At 41.0% G+C, this 23,851-nt stretch overlaps 1 protein-coding gene across 4 annotated transcripts in view; it reads right to left on the bottom strand.

The window, feature by feature from the left end:
- PRDM10 (PR/SET domain 10) overlaps positions 1–23,851 on the bottom strand; it is a 94,202-nt gene that overhangs the window by 55,001 nt on the left and 15,350 nt on the right. The gene's annotated exons all lie outside the window — the stretch shown is intronic.

The raw sequence follows: 23,851 nt of genomic DNA, 5'->3' as shown, positions 1-23,851 counted from the left end.
GTACACAAGAAACGGTAGGACTGGCCAGAACACCACTAAAGTCAAGATGAGAAAGACCACTGGCCAAGATCCAGCCAGAATTTTCTCCATTACCAATGGAAATAAGCTGAGAAACACATTCTTAGATCACACATGCTCCAAGCTCTGAATCATAAGGCCCAAAGAAGAAAGAAAGAGAAGGCAAGTACGTTGAATGTCTGCACCTAACTCTGGAGTACAGAACGACCACATCCACCTTCTGAGCTACTGAGGTGCCTGATCCTGCTTCGCCCCAACACTGTCATCCTCACCCCATCTGACACCACCCCCACCACGCCCACACATGCTCACCCTGCATACACCTTCCTCTTCTTATCCCCATTCACAGGGTGCTTGAAACAATGCTCATGTCCACCAACAGATGAATGTATAAAGAAAGAGGCATGAGGGAACTTTCTGGAGAAATAGGAATATCCTATATCTTGTATCTGGCTTTGGGTAGTGGGGAACATGGGGAACACATGGATAAAAAGTCATCAAACTATTCAGTTAAAACATATGAACTTTACCATATTTAAATTATACCCGGCCGGGCGCGGTGGCTCACGCCTGTAATCTTAGCACTCTGGGAGGCTGAGGCAGGTGGATCGTTTGAGCTCAGGAGTTCGAGACTAGACTGAGCAAGAGCGAGACCCCGTCTCTACTAAAAATAGAAAGAAATTAGCTGGACAACTAAAAATATATAGTAAAAATTAGCCGGGCATGGTGGCACATGCCTGTAGTCCCAGCTACTCGGGAGGCTGAGGCAGAAGGATGTCTTGAGCCCAGGAGTTTGAGGTTTCTGTGAGCTAGGCTCATGCCACGGCACTCTAGCCCGGGCAACAGAGCAAGACCCTATCTCAAATAAATAAATAAAAATAAATTATACCCTAACAAATTTTTTTTTAAAGTATATCTTCTTTAAAGAACAGTATAGTATTTAAGTATACATAAAAAGATATTTAAGGTCTCAATGAAGCCATTATTTAAAGAAACAAAAATATTAGGAAACCTGGGAATAAATGTCACCAATAACATAAAGATCTATATGAAGAAAACTAAAAAATTGTACAGAAGGACATAAAAGGTTCAGTAATTATAAAATCAGAGCCAGGTGTGGTGGCACACGCTGTAGTCCCAGCTACTTGGGAAGCTGAGGCACCAGGATTGCTTAAGCCCAGGAGTTTGAGTCCAGCCTGGGCAACATAGCAAGACCCCACTTAAAAAAAAATCATAGCATGTTCCATGTAGGAAGCTTTTTTTTTTAAGTTTTTCATTTGGAAATAATTTCAGATAGAAAAGTCACAAAAATAGTACAAAGAATTCCTGTATTTCTTCACTCAGATTCCCCAAATGTTAACATTTTACCACGTTTACTTTATTATTCTTTCTCTTCCTTCTCTCTCTCTCTTTTTTACCTGAACCATTTGAGAGTAAGTGGCAGAGACAGTGCCCCTTTATGCCTAAATTCTTAAGTGCCTAATTCCCCAAAACAAGAACATTTTCTTATAACCACAGTACTTGTATCAAAATCAGGAAGTTAAATATTGAAACAGTACTATTACCTAACTCACAGACCTTATCCAAATGTTGTCAACTGTATAATTAATGTCCTTTATAGCCAAAGAGACAACATTTTTTTCTCCTGGCCTGTGATGCAATCTGGTATCACACACAGGATGTTCAACTGTCACATCCTTCAGTCTCCTTCAATCCCAAACGTTTCCCTGCTCTTTCTTGGTCTGCTGTCACCTTGACATTTTTGAAATGCACAGGCCACTTATTTTTCAGAATGTCCTTCAATTTAAGTTTATCTGATGTTTCTTCATGGTTAGATTCAGGATATGTATTTTTAGCATGAATACCACAAAAGAGATGTTGTGTCCTTCCTATAGAGGAATTTGAAGTGGCTCCCCACCCAACTTGGTTCATTGATTGTACAAATGCTCAGGTGTATACTATGCTAGCACTAGAATGCTACAGGGACCAAGCAGGTATGGCTCATGCCCTCACAAAACATGCACAGCCCAGAGTGCCTTTTTGTCTTTGTTTTTATTTCTAGGAAGGTGCTTTCCAGTTCTCTTATTTTAATGTTATTTATATCTTTTCTAATAGGTAGTAAATGCAGCTAACTCAAATTTCAAAAGACACATAAAGGTGTATAGTAGACAGTCTCCCTACCTGGAATCCCCTGGCCACTCTTCAGAAGCAACCTATATTATCAATTTCTTGTCTTTTCTTCCAAAGATATTTTATGCACATAAATTCTCTCCCTCTCCAAGCACAAACAGAAGCATACTGTAGATTCCATACAAGGTACCTTTTCTTCTACACCTTGTTCATTCCACGTAATATCATACCTTTTATATTGTTTCATATCTGTATGGACATTCCTCATTCTTCACAGCTGTAAAACTTCATTATATGAATACATCACAATTTATTTAATCAGTCTTGCGTTGATAAACACTTAGGTTATTTCCAATCTTTTGCTATTATATGTGACACTGTGATGAGTAACTTTGGACATACACTGCTTACAATGTATCTTGCATTTTATATGTTAGCATCTTGCATTCTTCTGGCATCTCTGAGGGAAGATGCTGAAGCAGTTAAAGTGGCTGGGTGAAAAGGAAGTCATTATTAGTTTCTGAACTCCAACACTGGTGCTCACCTCCTGCGCCTAGTGTCTGAGGGCACTAGACACAGAAGCGCAAGTGCTCTGAGACGTGCAGAGGCAGCAGTTAGAAGAAGAGGCACAGTGGTGGAGCTTGGGCTCTGGACCTGGATTTGGGTAGCAGCTCTGAGACTTAACTGACCTCAGGTAAATCACAGAAGTTCTCCAAACCTCTCTTCCTTCTCTGTAAAACGGAGATCATAAGGTTATTGAGAGAATGACATGAAATAATGCATGTGAGGGGCTTAGCAAAACACTTGTTACATAATAAACAATCACTTTGAAAAAAAAAGGCATCCAATCAGATTGCATTTTTCTGCCTACTTGTCTGCCTCCCCATCTCAACTCTAAGTTCCTAAAGGTCAAGGAATGTGTTTTGTTGACTGTGGGCATGTGGCAGGTCCTCGCTAACTTTTGTTGAGTGGTTTAAAGACATCATGATGTACAGTGGGGACCGAAGAGAGGACAACTAATCTGAACAGGGGTGTTTAGGGGTGCCTTCTTGGAAAAGATGTAATTTAAAAGACAAAGAGGTGAAAGTAAGCAGAAATGGGAAGAGACAGGACAAATTATTCCAGATTGAAATACCTTTTTTCTAATCTTACCAGAATAATGACGTAGACATTATACGACATAAAATACCAGTAAACTATGTAAGACATGAATAAGGGTAGGGGGAGGAAATAAGTACTTAGCAGATGGGAGGTAAAAATGGAACAGTTAATCCACACACAGGAAAGTATACCAATAAAATTTAGCAATAAGGATGTGCATTACTGCCCACAATGGCAATTCCCAGTAAATTTTGAATATTGTTAACAAATAAAGAAGCTCAAGATGGTGAAAACATTTGAATTCAAAAGTGCCTGGAATCCAAAACAGTGATACAGGATGCCCAGTTAGAAATTATTGTTCTTGGCCAGGCGCGTTGGCTCACGCCTGTAATCCTAGCACTCTGGGAGGCCGAGGCGGGTGGATCGCTCGAGGTCAGGAGTTCGAGACCAGCCTGAGCAAGAGCGAGACCCCGTCTCTACTAAAAATAGAAAGAAATTATCTGGCCAACTAAAAATATATATAGAAAAAATTAGCCGGGCATGGTGGCACATGCCTGTAGTCCCAGCTACCCGGGAGGCTGAGGCAGGAGGATCGCTTAAGCCCGGGAGTTTGAGGTTGCTGTGAGCTAGGCTGACGCCACGGCACTCACTCTAGCCCGGGCAACAGAGTGAGACTCTGTCTCAAAAAAAAAAAAGACAACGTTAGGTAAAAGGCCTAGCATATAGTAAGTGCTCAAATATAGCAATTTCCGTATTTTACAGAGAAGCTATACAGAGCTTCAGAATTTTCAAAACATCTCATATTCTTTAAAAACCTAACAATTTATCAATACATGCCCAGTACACAAACCTCCTTTATAGCAAAGTTTGTCATATTTATTTTCCTTTTTTATTAATTTCCTTTTTACCTGCATAATTTATAGAGCCCTGTTGGTCTCGATTTATAGGAGACGGGAGGAAGAACCCCAGGAGCCACATCAGCGCTGTCCAGCCAGCAGACACAACAGGCTCTGGTAACCAGGGATAGACCTTCCTCCACGCCTCGCCTTCTTGCCTCTTCTACAGACCTGAGAGAATGGGAGAGCCACCCACCTGCCCCCCTCTTCCCCTTGTCCAAAAAGAGTTAGAGACGTCATTTCTAGGAACAGGACGACATGCTTCCATTTCTATCTGCTCTCTAATGATCAACTTTATTCAACTAGTATTTATTGAGTACTTCCTATGTGCCAGGCACTGGTCTACGTCTTTAAGAAACATCAGTGTATGAAAAAAACGAAAAAGTGATCCCTGCCTTCTTGAAGCTTCTAGTCTAGTTGTTTTTTCCTGAACAGTGTTGTACAGTGGAAAGTGTGAGCATTAGAATTAAACAAATCTGAGATCTGAGCTCCCAAATCTACCCTGTACTTAGTGGCTGCAACATTAGTAAACCACACACTCTTGTCCTCAGTATCCTCATTTGAAAATCCAGATTACCTGCCCTGCATAGTTATTGTACAAATTAATGATGTGGGCTGGGCATAGTGGCTTATGCCTGTAATCCTAGCACTCTGGGAGACCGAGGCAGGAGGATCACTTGAGGTCAGGAGTTCGAGACCAGCCTGAGGAAGAGCAAGACCCCCGTCTCTACTAAAAATTGAAAAACTTAGCTGGGCGTGGTGCCAAGCGCCTGTAGTCCCAGCTACTCAGGAGGCTGAGCCAGGAGAATAGCTTGAGCCTAGGAGTTTGAGGTTGCTGTGAGCTGGACTGGTGCCACACCACTCTAGCCCGGGCAACAGAGTAAGACTCTGTCTCAAAAAAAAAAAAAAATTAATGATCTGTTATATACTTCATCAAGTTGATAATGTACTTTTTCCCCACATTTTAACTTTTCTGAAATAAGGATCTGTTTTATAACCAGTGGATCTTGCAGTCACTCCCATCCAGGTGGCAGTCAGGACCAAGGGTCACTGCCTACTCATGCATGATCTCTCTTCAAGTGAGGATGTGCACTGTTGACATACTGAGCCTAACTGCCATTGTAAATGTCTTCAAAAAGATTACACTATAATTCAGTATTAAAACTGAAAGGCATGGAAACAGTAGTGGAGCATAACTTTTATAAGAGAAGCAAATATCCACCACTGGGAAAATGACCATAACAACCACGGCCCTCAGAGGTCCTGGGCCTTTTAGACAGCCCACATGGATGAAGCTGCATAATGTGCTGTTATTATTGAGAGTCACAGAAAAGAATGGCCTGTCACAAGCAGCGTAAAAAAACACCAGGATCAAAACTTGCAGAAAAGGGCTAGGCCCAGTGGCTCACACCTATAGTCTCAGCACTTTGTGAGGCCACGGTAGGGGAATGCATGAGGCCAGGAGTTCAAGACCAGCCGGGGAAGACCCTGTCTCTACAACAAATTTTAAAATTATCCAGGCATGGTGGCACATGTCTGTGGTCCCAGCTACTCAGGAGACTGAGGTGGGAGGATCACTTGAGCCCAGGAGTTAAGGTTGCTGTGAGCTATGATTGCACCACTGTACTCTAGCAGCCTGGGTGACAAAGTGAGACCCTGTCTCTTTAAAAAAAAAAAAACAACCTTGTAGAACAGATATTAGATGCTAAGCATATAATAAGTGCTCAAATATAGCAAGAGGAGATTCTTGGAGAAAGTGGTGTGTGACCTCTTTTAAGAAATGCCATACCACCAACACTCTTGATGGCAGAGAATTATACTATGTGGAAAACCACCAACATCAAGAACTCTAAGTCAAAAGAGATTTTGAAGCATCAGGCTCTTAAAGTGAAGAAATCTTAGGAATACTTTAATCAATCTATTTTGCTTTTATGTATGCATAAGAGCAACATGACGAAAATCAACATCTAAATAAATCTAAATGCTCTTTCAATAGGTATATAATAAAAATTCTAAGTGACAGAAAGCACCCATTCAGAGTTTAATTGGCAGGGTTCTTCTCTTTTACTGATATATAAAATAATTGTGTATCTTACCATCAACATCTCAGATTCAATAAAACATGGCAACATTTGTCATCACATAGCATAATGAACATTCAAAAAATGGCAGCAATTTTGTTAATGCTTGGTGAACATCAAACACATTTTTTAGTCCATGGCAAGCACTGGGGATAAAAGGTGAGCGAAAACCCTGATCCTCTGGAATTCACAACGTAGTGGGAGAGATGACAGCCCATCTCCCAGCTCACCCCACGGGACACCTGCATGGTAAGACTGACAGTGATGAAGAGTAAGGGGAAGTAAGAAGGAAAGAAAAACCCCTACTATTCCAGCTAGTTCAGCGCTAAGGCTGGGCAGATGACGAAGCAGCCTAGTGTGCCAGCCTCCACCGCTGCCTGCGCTCCCAGGAGGCCTGAGTTCCAATGTTGCTGCTCACCCCGCAGCCCTACCCTCTCACCATCCACCAGCCTCGTTCCCAATGTCTCTGGGCCCTTCTCAGCTAAGGCTGCTACTCCAGACTACTCCAGAGCCCCCCCAGGACTTAGAACTTGGAAGCGCCTGTCTTCACCACCTGCAGGCAGGGGTCGAAGCAGCAGCCCAGATCTGTCTTCAAAGGTAGAAGAGTACCTGGGATTCCAGGTTGAACTATAAGTACAATTTCACTTTAAAATGTTGTGATACATAGTGGTTAAGTTCCATAGGACTATTGGTACACTATTAACCTCAGCAACATTAAGAATCAACAGAGGTTTCTATACTGGCCTGGCATTCTATATGTCAGACACATCATTACTGATATGGAAAAAAATGTACCACATTCCAGACAATGCACTTACAGATAAACTTTTCTGGCTCAGTATGAACTAACTAGCATAAACTGCTGGCTTCCTCCCTGAAATCCAACACTAGACAAGCCATAGAAAGAAGTTTTAGGGAGATTGACAGACCTGCAAAATGAACATAAAAACTGTGAGAAAGAAAATGGAGGAGGCTGAGTCCCAGTCTGGCTGTGGAGGGAGCTGTGGATGGGCCCAGGAAGCGGCCCAGACAGAAGGGGATGGGCGCCACAGAAGGGGAGGTGGAGGCAGGACTTTTTTGTTGTTCTCTTCCTGACATTACCTTGAGGTCTTACTGCACACACCTGCACCCATCTAACACTGCAATATGGAAACAAAGCAGCCGCCCTGCACTGCCCAGCAGTGCAAAACCTCAGGTATCACAAAAGGTTGGGTAGGCTTAGATACCAAGTGCCAGGGGACTGGCCAGCTGCTGGGCATTCTCTCCTACCACACGACTCCTCCCACAGGGCTAGGGCAAACAGGGAGTGGCTGGGTCCCAAGACTCTCTGGCCTGATGTGTAAGTAATTACTTATTTTTTAAAATTTAATCTTTCACCTTTCAATGAGTATGTACCAGCTCTATGGTGACTTTTGCTGACCCATGCATAAACAGAACATTCTTAGGGAACACTTACATAGAAATTAGTCTCCTCTTAAAAGAGTGATGCTTGGGCTTGCTTTAAATGAGTCACCATAAATACGACAGCCACTGGACTAAGAACGTGGAGTGGCACATACTTACATCAGAGCAGGCTTTGGAGTCAGACAGCCTAGCTTAAAATCTTGGATCTGCCACTTACAGCTTCTGGCAATTTGTTTAATCTCTCTGAGCTCCAGTTTCTTCATCTATAAGAATAAAGAACCTAAAAATATTAGGTATTTAATAAATAACAGCTGTAACTGATGTACTTAACACAAAACACCTTTATGTAAAGCAATAGAAAGGGCACTCTTCTAAGCTCATATTTAACATTAGATTCCACTTGGTAACAGAAAAAAAGCAATTTTAGTCTATATAGAGAGAAAACACATCTTCATTAAGGCCCTGAGTCATAAAAAGGGGGAAAGAAAGATTATGGGAAATCCAATTCTATAGCATAGAATAATAGACCTAATTTCAGAACTAGAAGAGAAATTCCAGGCACATGGTTCTCAAATACGTTCAGATGACAGGGCCCCTGACATCATAGCACCATGAAATATTAATATATGTGTTTACAGCACAAAATAATAATGGCTAACATATTTGTATAGTCCTTGTTATGTACCAGGCATGTTCTAAGTACTTCACATGTATTGATTCACTTAATGCTCACAGTAACCTATGAAGTAGGTACATGATATCTCCACCTTACAGGTGATGGACTGACAGAGAGAGGTGAAGGGACTTGCCCGAGGTCACAGAGCTAGGAAGCAGCGGAGCTGCAATGCGACCCTGGGCATCTGGCTGCCAAGCCCACGTGCTTAGCTGCTGTTCTACACTGCTTCTCATCCCATAAACTAAGAACACTTGAACTGTGTTATGATTCCAATATAAATGACTCCATTAATGAGCTGTATAAAAATCACATCCAAACTCACCTTACTATTTTTTTTAAAACTGCTAAGTTAAGGAAAATTAGGTATTCCCAAGTTATCTACCAGCTTTTTTGCTATTTGTTCATTTGTCACATCCTAGTGCTGGCTAAAATGATTGGCAGCAATAGCAACAAAGGGTTAACAAAGTTTTGTAGTACTGAAAACTTAAACAACACTTATCCTTTATTTTTATTAAAATGAAAGAATACCTTGGTCTAGCTCCAGAATACTAGTGTTTTGGGAGGATAGTTTGAGGACAGATCACCTAGAACAACTTCTGTTTTATAGATGACAAACCCAAGACCAGAGAGAGTATATGAATCACTTCAAGTCACACAGCAAGTACAAGGCAATATCAGAATCAGAGCCTGAGACCTCCAGCACTCGTACGCTTACACCACACTCTGGCCGTGGGATTGATCATGGTAAAGGATTTAGGAGTCTTTAACAAGAGATTCGTGGTATCCCATAAAGCTGTTTATCTTAGCTTTGTTTGTTTTTATTTCTTTACGCGTATTGTTCTTGACTTCTCAGTTACAGAAACAGAGTTGCACTTTGTAGCCCAAGTCAAGGAAAAGTCCTTTCCCAGCCATCACAATAGTCTAGCAAAGTCAGTAACCCAAGAGGGCAGTGAGCTGGATGTAAAACTGGCGCAAGGCCCCTGACGGGTGGTCACTCAGCAAGAGGCAAGCCTTCCCTGTTAAGGAAATGTTTTTAACTTTTTTAGGGCCTCTCTCACTCTTCCTTTATTTTTTCTTTCTTTCTTTCTTTTGGTCTAAGATAAAAGCTCTAGATACAAATTAGCTCATTACAAAATACCCACTTTGAAAATTTTAGAGCTAATCCTATTAAAGAATAAAACCTCAGAATAACAACTATACATCAAAGAAAAGTTTGATGCAGAGTAATGAAGGAGAAAATCAGTGTCACAGGAAGAACCAAATTAGGCAGCCTGCCAAGGTAAAAAGTGGCAAAGATCAAGCAATGTATATTACCAGTGCTATGCAAATGTTCAAGTTCTATGAACCAAAAATGGTGAATTAAGCTACTTGACAATGAATGAAGACCTGTATAGCTGAACCAAGGAAGCCAACAAGGTCAGGGGCACCAAGCTAGAACCTTCCCAGCAAGGATGGGGACAAAACAAAAGACAACTTAGATACGGATTAAATTCCAAATGCTAATTTTAAATTATTTGATGACATTTTGGATGTACGTTTCCTTTAAAATTATGTTACACACTATGTTTTGAATCCCAGAATAATAAAAAGCATATTTACTCATGACTTAGTTACATAAATTAAGCTGAAATAAAAATTTAAGCAACCATCTGTTACAATGTCAGAGATTAAACAAAGCTAGAAAACAACACTAAGTGTATTTAGACAAATCAGTTAATTTTTTTTTTTTTTTTTTTTTTTTTAATTTTTTTTTGAGACAGACTCTCACTCTGTTGCCCGGGCTAGAGTGAGTGCCGAGGCGTCAGCCTAGCTCACAGCAACCTCAAACTCCTGGGCTTAAGTGATCCTACTGCCTGAGCCTCCCGAGTAGCTGGGACTACAGGCATGTGCCACCATGCCCGGCTAATTTTTTCTATATATATTTTTAGTTGTCCAATAATTTATTTCTATTTTTAGTAGAGACGGGGTCTCACTCAGGCTGGCCTCGAACTCCTGACCTCGAGCGATCCACCCGCCTCGGCCTCCCAGAGTGCTAGGATTACAGGCGTGAGCCACCGCGCCCGGCCAGTTAACTCTTTATAAAATAAGTTCATCAGAGTACTTTTCAGCTCTATAATTAAGATACAATTAAATGATTTTTTAAAATCATGGTACTTAAAGAAACACATGTTTAGACAGTGTAAGATAAAATGTAGATGAAGACTCCTGTGAAGATGAGACTTCTGGATACAGCACTTCTAAACATTTTGGAGCCTGGTGGGAAAAGGACTCATTATATTTAATTTGACCTTGAACTGCTACAACATTCCTCTCCCCTTAAGCCCCGTGCAAGGCTCAGGCGCCAGCTGGGTTCCAATCCCCGCTCCACCTCACCAACAGCTGACCTGGTGTGAACTGCCTAACCTCCCTGTGACTCCACTCTACCATCTGCAATAGGGAGACAAGAATAGTATCTGCTTCATAGAGCTGGAAGCAGGATTAAATGACACAACGTTTGCAAAGCCCTTAGAACAGAATCTAGAATATGGGAAGCACATATATGTGTCAACCGAAAGAAATAATTATCAGGGTCATTTCTGAGACACAAATTTAAAACGGTAGTCGAAGAAGAAACTAATGTGGAGAGACAGAGAAGGGCACATGAAAGGGAAAAGGAGAGAGGAAAGTAATGGAGAAACAGAAGGGAAAGAGGCCGGGCGCGGTGGCTCACACCTGTAATCCTGGCCCTCTGAGAGGCCGAGGCGGGTGGATCGCTCAAGGTCAGGAGTTCGAGACCAGCCTGAGTGAGACCCCGTCTCTACTAAAAATAGAAATTAATTATCTGGACAACTAAAAGTATATATAGAAAAAATTAGCCGGGCATGGTGGCTCATGCCTGTAGTCCCAGCTACTCGGGAGGCTGAGGCAGGAGGATCGCTTGAGCCCAGGAGTTTGAGGTTGCTGTGAGCTAGGCTGACACCACGGCACTCACTCTAGCCCGGGCAACAAGGTGAGACTCTGTCTCAAAAAAAAAAAGAGAGAGAAAGAGATTTCCAGAAAACAACAATAAGATTGGGAGGAAATGAGAGGAGAGGAAACGAGGAATGAATGGAGAGGGAGTGGGGGAAAGTCTAAGAAAGACGTAGACAAGCAGAATGGGCAGAGGAGTGAGGGGGCAGAAGGGAGAGAAAAAGAGAAGAACTAAAGAAAAGAGAAAAAATGAATCAGATTTCTCTGAGCAACCTGGGTAAGATTTAGAAATGAAAGTAGAACAATCAAAAAGACTATTTCCATGAGAAAGATTTCCTGAGGTGAAATCCAGGTGGGAGGGACACCTGTGAGGCTTCCCGCACTCTGTGTCTGAGGACACAAACGCGACCCAGATAAAGTATCCAAAGTGCTGCTCTCAAAAGTGTCCATTAGCAGATGAATGGATCAACAAAGTGCCGTATATACATATGCTGGAATATTATTCAGCCATAAAAAGGAAGGGAATTTTGGCACATGCTACCACATGGACGAACCTCAAGGACACAATGCTAAGTACAATAATCCAGTCACAAAAGGAAAATATCGCATGACTCCACTTATACAGGGTACTGGAATAGGCAGGTCCAGAGACAGAAAGATTAGAGGTTAGCAGGGGATGGGGAGGGAGAATGAGGAGTTATTGTTTAATGAGGACAGAGTTTCTGTTCGGGATGATGAAAGACTTCTGAAATCGATGGTAGTACAACAGTGTGAATGTACTTAATGCCACGGAATTGTACACTTAAAGATGGTTAAATGGTAAATTTTATGTATATTTTACTACAAAAAAAACAATTAAAATTTTAAAATGCTGGCGATGGCCCCAGTAGTAATTGCCAACCCACTCTGCCCTGGTGGAAATGAGACTTCACTGGTCCCTTTCCCATCATGACCATGAATAAGCCAACAGCCAACCAGGGGCAGGTACTCCTCATGTTCAAGCTAAGCCCTGCCTCCCACCAGCTCTTCCTCTGCCCAGGAAAATTGACACTGCTCTCTTCCTACAACCACTGCAATCTTTCCCAGCTCAGGTCAAAGGAGCTAGTCTCCAACACACCCCCTTCTGGAAATCCTGAAAGCCAATCAGCTTCTTTACAGCATGGTGGCTACAACATCAAGCACCTTCCAAGATGCCTGGCACACAGTAGTTGAACAATAAACAGCAGTGATTGCCATTATTGTCAATGTTCTATCAAACCTCAGTCGCACTTGTCCCCCTTCCTAAGTTGTCATATTTAGTTGTACTAGAGGTACAGTCATGGGGAAAAGGCAATGATATTTGGTCTTATATAATACCTCAACATAAGGTACCTCTAAGATTTTGGGAAGAAAGGGAAGGAGAGAGACCTGAGGGTTACAAAAAAGGCCCCCCATGTGGGGCACTTTCCTGTTAAAGGCCCAGGCAGCACAGGCAGCCCTGTGGACCTATTTCAACTGCTTCTCACTTTCCCCACCTCCTGGTTTCCTAACTCATAAACTGAGTTCTAGGTTTATTTCTTGGATCTCTGACTCCTGACCTGATTCACCTTGGGTTTCACTCCATGGTATTTATACAAGATTTGTGAAACTCCCTATGCCACTGGCCACACTAGAGCCTACTATCAAACACAGGCCTTTGGTCTAGCACTGTGTCCCTGGGCACAGCCATGTGCAAGACGGTGGGTACAGAGCTAATCACAGGGACAGGATATGAGGACAGCTGACACAGATACTGAGTGCTTGCCATGTACCAGACAGTGGTCTAAGCAGTTGACATTTGCCAATTCAGTTAATTAATGCCCACAACAACCCAATGAAGTTGTTTAAAACTTATGTTCAGAAAACATGTAATTCAGAAAACACATAACAGTGAAGAATGGTAAACTAATGCTCTACTCCGAACAGCTGCTGACAGCCACATGACTGAGAGGTGTCACGTTAAATCTGAGAGCTATAAAATTAGGCCAAGGAGAATAAAAACAAAGAGCTTCTATTATGTTCATTCATTTGGAATGAAAAGTAGAGATTTTACATTTAACTGATTTCTGGAACAAATAGTTTTAGAATACAGAAGAAAAGAAAAAATACCAGACTTAGTTCTAAATGGTGAACAGGAACTGGCGGAGGAAGTAGCAATGAGCAAATACCAAAATAACACAAATTTCAGCACAAATTCCCCATTCTTGCTGAGAAGGGGAAGCCCAAATAATCCATCACATGGTTCTCAGTTTTAAAAGGATTTACAACAAATCACTAGCACTGCTGAGAAAAAATGGACATGAGTAATTATAAAAAACAGCAATCCCTTACCCTTGCCTAGCAAGGTTTTTTCCAAGTGCCTTCACAAACACTGTTTCATTTGCTTTTTACCCCACTGTTCATCTGCAGTCTCGTTCTCTGCATCGCACAGAGGAGGCAGCGACTTGGGAGGGAGGTGGTGCAAGCTGTCCACTGTCGTGGGCCAGCCTGGGGTCCCTGCTCCAGACAGAGCACGGTGCCCTGTTGTACTGTACCACTCTGACCCCAGCTAAGGAGCTACTGGAAACCTAGAAGTCAGGGTGGAGTGATATGACAAAAATATTCTTTTAAGTTCTACCTGGAAGTTAAAAAACCATCATTTTAGTTAGGAGAAACATGCCTAAGGAACTGAAGCCTTCTGAGAAAGTCTAATAGATAATAAGCAGAGATACCAGGCTTCCATAAGGAATTTCTACAAAAATTTTTAAAAGAATAAGCCAATAAGCCTTTGACTAGGTTCCAAATAATACTGTTTTGTTTCTTAGTTAAACCATTACGGATTTGGGACGTTTCTCTATAGACAGAGAAGTCCGAAGGTAAAGGTGAAGGAAGAAGAAACGATAATGGTGGGGGCTCAGGCATTTCCACTGTGGCCACTCACATCTGACAGTCGTTACAAACTGAACAATAAAGCAAACAATCAATGCTCCAGAGCACAGAGAAATTCCTCCAGACAATATCATTTTATTCCACTGGGGAAAAACTCCAAAAAAGCCTCCAGAAACTGAGTGAGCAGACAATGACAGATAAATTTCAGTCAGTAGCCCTTTTGATACTGTGACTCTGAGGTATCTATTACAATCTAAAAACTAGCGTGTAATGTGTCCCAAAGCAATTTTCCTGATTGGTTTCTAGCCATTATCAAGAAAGATACTGGGTAACCAGAAGAGAATTGACCTAAGGTTTAAAAACAAACAAACAAAAAAACCAGATTAGAAAATATCAGATGACAAAAGCAAGCCCAAGAGCGACCCCTGTCCAGCAGGCCCATAAGCTTGGCCTGCCTTTCCCACTTCATTTACACAACCTTTGCCCTTTCACTTCCCAGGTAGAAATCCTCATCCCAGGCAATAATGCCTCCTACTTTCCTCATGCACAAAGGGCTTTGGACTATGGACCAAGGTTTCCAGTCAGAGCTGAGGCACTCCTTTCTTCATGCGTCAAGGGAGGCATGCAAGCAAATCTTTCTCCATCTGAGCCCAAGAAATGTGGGCTTTTTTTCCCAACTCAGATAAGAACTTTTCATGTACCAAAAACAAAGACTGATCCTCCCACCCCATTCCATAGCTTGTTAGTGATGCGTCAGGACCCTATCATGTCCTTCAAAAGAGCTCCTACCATTCACTGAAGGAGAAGAAACACCCAGGCTAGGAGACTTGATGGGGGTCTCAGCCTGACAATCCTACAGGAAAATCCGTGAGAGTTCAAAAGGAGCCAACACTCAGCATGAGTTCTAAAGGATGATAAACCTTGATGTCTGCCTTTTCTTTTTATAAAGAATGGCTGGTTGTCTGGTAAAATGTGAAGGCAATTTCAAAGAGAAATCTGTCAGGGGTCCTCCATACTACCCTCACAAGATATTACATGGATACCTCAAAGCAGCAGAGTGTATATATCATGTGCCTATAAAACAGTGCGCAGATCATACGTGTCTGACTTGAGAGACGTCCACAAGGTAAATGCTTCTGGATCAAGGAACAGAACACCAGTAGCACCCAGAAGCCTCCTGGCGCCCTCTCCCGAGAGTAACCACTACCTTCCTCCACAACCCACCCAGCCTCTGGCAGACTGCAGAGGGCATAGCACTGCAATCCACCAAGCTCCTCTGCAGTCTCTAAGACTGGAAGACTGGGTCTTCTCCAGGGTTTGCGCTTCCAAGATTGCAAGGGAGATTTTGAGGTGTATCCTAGAGCCCCTCCCCCTGGGTAGACCCTGTACTACAGTTTCTCTCTCCCAAGCAACGGGACTAACTACCCAAAACCTCCACTCTTCTATTCAGCTGTGTTTTGTTTGACTTCTTAGCCTTTTGACCGATGCAGCTTGGTCAGCAAATACCTCAAGGGGAAACCAGTGCTGGACTTCAGGCTCACTTTTTTGTCTCTGGGATGCTGGCCCCTGATGTTCTGACTGCCTTAGCAGCCTTTCTACTCTAATTTTTTTTTTTCAATCTCTCCAGCCCCATGAGATTACCTAAACCTCTGCAGGCTTCTCTGCCTCTCAGCAGCCTCTCCTAACCAGCTTCTCAAGCCTCTTGTCCCACCCCAACGATCAGAAAATGCCCCACAAGGAAAAGCAGATGCAGGAAACTGAGCTTATTTCAACAAGCATAGCCTCTCTCCAGGATCTGACCCCTCAATACCTGACTGCCTTGGTAGGAAACTGAGGGCAATGCCAAAGGCATGAGACTGTGAAAAACATTTTCCCTTTTATTTTATGACTGTGTTTATCAAAAATTTGAAAACTTGTAGACACCAGCAATGGGTAGACTAGTAAGAAAAACACTGTCATATGTCATGTGGCATATGGCATATCTGACATGACAAAGTACTCTTCTAATCAAGATACAACGGGCACCATTGCGTATGTCATTTCTTTATCAAGGAACACAAAAGCAACGAGAAAGCTTTATAGAGTAAGCAGTATCAAATAATATTGTGTTATTATTAAAATGTAATTCAGCTGGGTGCAGTGGCTCACACCTATAATCCTAGCACTTTGGGAGACTGAGGCAGGAGGATCACTTGGGGCTAGGAGTTCAAGACCATTCTCGGCAAGATAGTGAGACCCCCCAGCTCTACAAAAAAAATAATAAGAAAAATTAGCTGGGCATGGTGGTGTGCATCTGTAGTCCCAGCTACTCAGGAGGCTGAGGAAGGAGGATCACTTGAGCCCAGGAGTCCAAGGCTACAGTGAGCTACAATCACACCACTGCACTCCAGCCTGGGTGATAGAGCAAGATCCTGTCTCTAAAAAGAAAACAAAAATAATAACAAAAATAAAATAAAATGCAATTCTACTAACTTTGAAATTAAATGTATTAAATTTATTCCTTATACATGCATCATTTTATTTATACTCTCTTAAAAACTGTTGGCAGGACATAGATGAAATCCATTCATATAATTATTATGAAATTATTATCAATCCCAGTTTGCACGTGACCGAGCTATGTAGTACTCCAGAAACAAGAGGAATTAGGCTTTTTCTCATGATCTTTTTGGCTACAGTCTTTATAAGATGATTTTTTTTTTTACAGTGAGCATGGATTACTTCTCAAATAGACTTTCAAAATTCTGACAGTAGGACTGCAAGGTTGATTCAATGTCTAAAAATCAGTTAATGTAATACATCATCTCAATAGAATAAAAAACAAAAATCACATGATTATCTCACTACTTACAGAAAAAACATCTGACAAAATCCAACACCCTGTCATGACAAAAAACACTCATCAAACTAGGAGGAGAAGGGACATTCCTCAACCTAATGAAGGGCATCTACAAAAACCCAAAGCTAACATCATACTTAATGAGAAAAGATTGAACACTTTCCTCCTAAGATTAGGAATAAGACAAAGATGTCTATTCTTGCTACTTCTATTCAAAGATATATTGAAGGTTCTAGCCAAGGCAATTCTACAAGGACCTATCTTAGAAAGGAAGAAGTAAAACTGTCTCTTTCACAGAGGACCTGCTCTTACCCATAGAAAACCATAAGAAATCCACTATTAGAACTAATAAAGACACTATTAGAATTAATACAGAAGTTCAACAAGGTTTCAGAATCTAAGATCAATATACAAAAATTAATGTATTCTTTTTTGGTTTTTTTTGAGACAAAGTCTCGCTTTGTTGCCCGAGCTAGAGTGAGTGCCGAGGCGTCAGCCTAGCTCACAGCAACCTCAAACTCCTGGGCTTAAGCGATCCTACTGCCTCAGCCTCCCAAGTAGCTGGGACTACAGGCATGTGCCACCATGCCCGGCTAATTTTTTATATATATATTTTAGTTGGCCAGATAATTTCTTTCTATTTTTTAGTAGAGATGGGGTCTCGCTCTTGCTCAGGCTGGTCTCGAACTCCTGACCTCGAGCGATCCACCCGCCTCGGCCTCCCAGAGTGCTAGGATTACAGGCATGAGCCACCACGCCCGGCCTAAAAAAAATTAATGTATTCTATACACTTGCAATGAGCAACCCAAAAAGGAAATTAAGAAAACAATTCTATTCCATAGTAGCATCAAAAAGAATACAACATTTAAGGATAAATTTAATTTAAAAAGCATAAAACTTATACTCTACAAAACACTGTTGAAAAAAATTAAAGAAGATATAAATAAATGATATAAAACATCCCATGTCCATGAATCAGAAGACTTAACCTTTTAAAATGGCAAAGCCAAACTGATCCACAGATTCAGTGTAATCCCTATGATAATTCTAGCTGATTTCTTTGTAGAAACTGACAAGCTGATTCTAAATTTCCTATGGAATTGCAAAGGACCCAGAATAGTTAAACCCAATCCTGAAAATTAAGAACAAAGTAAGACTCACACTTCCCAATTTCAAAACTTCCTACAAAGCAATGGTAATCAAGACAGTATGGTACTAGCACAAAGGCAGACATATAGATCCATGGAATAGAACTGACAGTCAAGAAATAAACCCATGATATCTATGCTCAACTGATTTTTGGCAATGGTGCCAACATCATTCATTAAAGATAAAAAGTCTTTTCAATAAATAGTGCTAGGACTACTGAATTTCCACAAGCAAAAGAATAAAGTTAGCCAAGTGAATGGCACACACCTGTCTGTAGTCCCAGCTACTCAGGAGACTGAGGCATGAGGATCACTTGAGCCAGGAGTTCAAGACTGCAGTGCACTATGATTGTGCCTGTGAATAGCCACTGCACTCTAGCTTAGGCAACATAGCGAGACCCCATTTCTAAAAATAAGTAAATAAATAAATAAATTTTTTAAAAAGAATTAAGTTGGACCCTCACCTCACACTGTATACAAAGTTTAACTCAAAATGAATCCCAGACCTAAATATAAGAGGAAAAACTATAAAAGCCTTACAAGAAAACATAGGGGCAAATCTTCATAACTTTGGAATTGGCAAAGGATTCTTAAATATGAAACCAACAGCATGAGCAATAAAAGAAAAATTAGATAAATTGTACTTCATCATTATTAAAAACTTTTGTTATTCAAAGGATACCATCAAGACAGTGAAAAGGCAACCCAAGTGAAAATATTTGTAAATCATACATCTGATAAGGGATTTATATCTACAATATAGAAATAACTGATAAAGACAAAATAACAAGGGATCTGAACATTTTTCCAAGGAAGATATCAATGGCCCACAGCACATGAAAAAATGTCCAACATCATCATCAAGGAAATGTAAATTAAAGCCACAGTGAGATACCACTTCACAACCATCAAGATGGCTCGAATCAAATGAATCAGAAAGTCAGATAATAACAAGTGTGGCAAAGATACGGAGAAATCAGAACCCTTCTATACTGCTGATGTGAATGTAAAGTGGTGTAACCACTTTGGAAAATAATCCAGCAGTTCCTCACATGATTAAACACTGAGTTACCATATGACCAAGCAATTCCACTCCTAGGTGTATATACGCTAGAGCAGCAGTCCCCAACCTTTTTGACACCAGGGACTGGTTTCATGGAAAACAGTTTTTCCATGGAGGGAGCAGGTACTGGAGCTCAGGCGGTGATGTGAGCAGCAAGTGATGGGGAGTGGCTGTAGCGGCTATAATCACTCACCTGCCACTCACCTCCTGCTGTGCAGCTGGTTCCTAAGTTTCACGGAAGAAAATTTGGTGGATCTCAGGCAGTAATGCACACCGGGCCCGGGGGTTGGGGACCACAGCCCTAGAGAACTAAAAACATGTATCCATATAAACCCTTTGACACAAAGGTTTATAGCAGCATTATTCATAATAGCCAAAGGGTGGAAACAACCAAAGTGTGCATTAATGGACAAATACATGAACAAAATGTGGTACATCCATACAATAGAACACTTACTATTCAACTATAAAAAAGGAATGAAGTACTGATACGTGCTATAAAGTGATTGAACCTTGAAAACATTATGCTAAGTGAAAGACGCCAGTTACAAAGGACTACCTGTTATATTTTTAAGTATGGAAAAGGGGAATCTACAGAGACAGAAAGTAGATTAGTGGTTGATTAGGGCCAGGGGAGGTGGGGGAAGATGGTGAAATAACTAAAGGGTACAAGGTTTCTTTCTGAGTTAATGAAAATGTTCTAAAATTGCTCATGGTGAAGGTTGCACAAACATATCTGTGAAAATACAAACCCACTGATTTAGGGGAAAAAAATTCTGACAGTACAAAACTATTTGAAATCAAAAGCTACCCTCTCCCACCCCACCCCATTTTCCAGATGTAGCCACTGTTGACATTATAGTGTTTGTCCTTCCACTGTTCTACCATATACAAACTAAACACACATAAACTAAATGTCTTTATATATACACATGCTTATGCAGAAATGGAACCATACTTTAACTTAATAATCTATAGACATCTTTTTAGATGCTGAAAGTATTTGGAATAATCATATTGCTTTCAAAATGATAGATGTTCCAATCATTGCTTTAAATATTCCCCCACTGATGGAAATTTTCTTTTTCACTCTTATAAAAAATATCTTAAATAAGTATATTTGCTTATTGATTTATTTATACATAAAGAAATGTCTTAGGGAAGGGTGCTGATCAAAATCCCAAAGGACATAATCTTGAATGCCATAATTCTGAATGTTGAAATCCCAAAAGATCAAAATCCCTAACATCTGAAATCCCAAAAATCACAATCCTGAAAGATCAAAATCCCAAAAATATAATTCTGGAAAAAATCATTTTTAAAATTCTTTAAAAGGTATTTAGCTACAGGCCAGACGCTGTGGCTCACACCTATAATCCCAGTACTTTGAGAGGCCAAGATGGGAGAATCGCTTGAGGCCAGGAGTTGGAGACCAGCCTGAGCAACATAATGAGACCCCATCTCTACAAGAAAAGAAAAATTAGAGGGCATGGAATCGTGTGCCTGCGGTCCCAGCTACTTGGGAGGCTGAGGCAGGAAGATTGCTTGAGCCCAGGAGTTGGAGGTTACAGTGAGCTATGATGATGTCACTGCACTGTAGCCCAGGCAAAAGAGCAAGACCTTGTCTCAAACAAAATAAAAAAGGCCGGGCGCAGTGGCTCATGCCTGTAATCCTAGCACTCTGGGAGGCCAAGGCAGGTGGATCGTTTGAGCTCAGGAGTTTGAGACCAGCCTGAGCAACAGCAAGACCCCATCTCTACTAAAAATAAAAATAGAAAGAAATTAGCTGGACAACTAAAAATATATATATAAAAAATTAGCCGGGCATGGTGGTGCATGCCTGTAGTCCCAGCTACTCAGGAGCCTGAGGCAGTAGGATTGCTTGAGCCCAGGAGTTTGAGGTTGCTGTGAGTTAGGCTGACACCACAGCACTCTAGCCCAGGCAACAGAATGAGACTCTGTCTCAAAAAAAAAAAAAAAAAAAAGATATTTAGTTTTAAAGGGAGATTTATTTGCAAAACATATGAAAACACAACAAAACACTTCATAGGCCACTTTACATAATAAAATAAGCAATAACAACATATTTTTTGCAAGCATAAACACTCAGGTATACTAATGACAGTCACATGAGTATAACAATTATAAGCAGATGAACCATATTCATAAAGAAGTAGGTCAAAAAGGGAAATGTATCAACACCTATCACTATGGTTGGTAATTGCATATGCCCAGCTTCATAACTGCAGCCGTCTGAAATACCTTGACAAACAACCTAACACTTCTGACAAGATCAATCAAAAGCCACAGTGGGTCACCACCACGTATGCAGTCACCCAAAGAGCCAAGATCTCAAGAAATGTTATCTTTCACAAATGTAGATGTACAAAAAAGGACATCTCTTCAATTATTGAGGAAGTTTCAATGCTTTTACATACACACACAATGCTTACACACAAAGCCAACATTGTGATAACACACTTTCCTGGAGTAAAATTTGCAAAAAATACATAAAACAAATTAGAACTCTCCAAAAGTCTCTACACAATTTATACCTCCAGTATTGGAAATGATGTGAAGATGAAATATATAACATAGCAAATTATAAAAAAAATAATGCTGATAATTTAAAATAGTGAAAAAAACTCAAAGGAAAAAAGAAAAGTCTACATATGAGAAAATGTATTACAGAGATGGATCATGGGCAATTGCACGAAGATAGTCCATTAGAGCTGTCTGACTTTTACAATCATTAACTATATTGTGAAATCTTGCACGATGAATAGCTTTTTTTTCCTTTTAAGACATGGCTCTCTTTGGAGAATACATTCACATTCATTTTCTACATGGCGCTGCTCTTTTTGAAATTCTGGTATGATTCAAGATACACTGACATGAGCATTTCCTATCAAATTTTCCCTTCTTCTGTGCCATGTTTCTAAGTTGTCGTGGGTACACAGAAATCCATTCTGCAGGCACTCATATACAGACCACAGATTTGATGGAAACAATACTGGTGACTGAACACTAAAGTTGCATAAATGTCTTCTTATCCTACCATGCACATAATTATTTTTGAACCAGCCAGTAACTTCGTTGGCTTCTCAGGTAAATGCAGTTTTAATTTATCAAAAGCTCCTGGAGAGTCATCAGCTGGAAGCAACAGGCAACGCAGGCAAATGACATATTTTTAAACTGAAGTTTTCATTGCTGCTGTATTTCGTGGCCAATCCACTCATCTGAATTTTCCACCAAATGCTAATAAATAGCAAAGTTCCACCTAATATGATGCAATTAACATGATATAACTCTCCTGCATACAATCTAAAACACACACAAAAAAACTAATCCCTTCCCCAGAATTTGTCTTTCAGGATTTCAACATTCGGGGTTTTAATCTTTCAGGATTGTGATTTTCAGGATTTTAGATGTTAGAGATTTTGATCTTTGGGAGTTAGACTTTAGAGATTTTCATCTTTCAGGATTTCAATGTTCGGGATTATGACTTTTGGGGTTCTGTCTTTAGGGATTTTGATCCAAAATCCTTGGTGAATACTCACCAAAATGTTAGCCATGGTTATCTCTGAAAAGTTGAATTTGAGTAACTTTACATCTTTATAGTTTTGATGTTTTGTGAATAGTTCTCAACAGTATTAATCTATACTTTTTTTGTTTGTTTGTTTGTTTTGAGACAGAGTCTCGCTTTGTTGCCCAGGCTAGAGTGAGTGCCGTGGCGTCAGCCTAGCTCACAGCAACCTCAAACTCCTGGGCTTGAGCAATCCTACTGCCTCAGCCCCCCGAGTAACTGGGACTACAGGCATGCACCACCATGCCCGGCTAATTTTTTCTATATATATGTTTTTAGTTGGCCAGATAATTTCTTTCTATTTTTACTAGAGACGGGGTCTCACTCTTGCTCAGGCTGATCTCGAACTCCTGACCTCAAGTGATCCACCCGCCTCGGCCTCCCAGAGTGCTAGGATTACAGGCGTGAACCACCACGCCCAGCCTAATCTATACTTATTATAATCAAAAAAGCTATTTTATACTGATAAAATATTAAATTTTAATTGTTTACCCCTACTGAGCAATCTTTCAAGAGTTAGTGTATATAGGATAAGGTTTAGGATGGAACATACAAATTGAAACGGGCAAAACTGAAGAAACCTCATTCCCATTTATTGAGTATGGCTATACTTAACTGTAAGAACACACTCCTCAAGGCAGCCAAAAGATTAAAGCAATAGAAACATTTGTATTGAATTTGATTCCTAAGTCTATCATCATATGACCCTCTTGAGAACTCTCTTACCTCCCTGCTGCCTCCCATCAACTCTGGGCCATACTCATACTGGAGAAAATCCTATATGGGTACTGACTGGTCTCACTTCAAATTCAGGGCCACCAATCTCAAATGAGCACTCAACACTGGCTACCAGGCCTACTCTACCTCTGATTATGTTTGGGTTCTCCCCTCCAAAAGGGCTATTGCTGTCCTTCTCTGTTCTCAGACTTCCCTCCATGGTGCTGACTCCCAGCTGAGGATGCTGCCTCACACTACATTGAGAAAACAGACCCCTCGGGCAGATACCCATTCCACCCCCTGCATGCCCCCCACAGCCTGTCCCTACCGACACTCATTGGCCTCCTGACAGTGAGC

The sequence above is a fragment of the Lemur catta genome, chromosome 7 (genome assembly GCF_020740605.2).
Source record: "Lemur catta isolate mLemCat1 chromosome 7, mLemCat1.pri, whole genome shotgun sequence".
Lineage (NCBI taxonomy): Eukaryota > Metazoa > Chordata > Mammalia > Primates > Lemuridae > Lemur > Lemur catta.
This window is presented reverse-complemented; position numbering and strand designations above follow the sequence as displayed.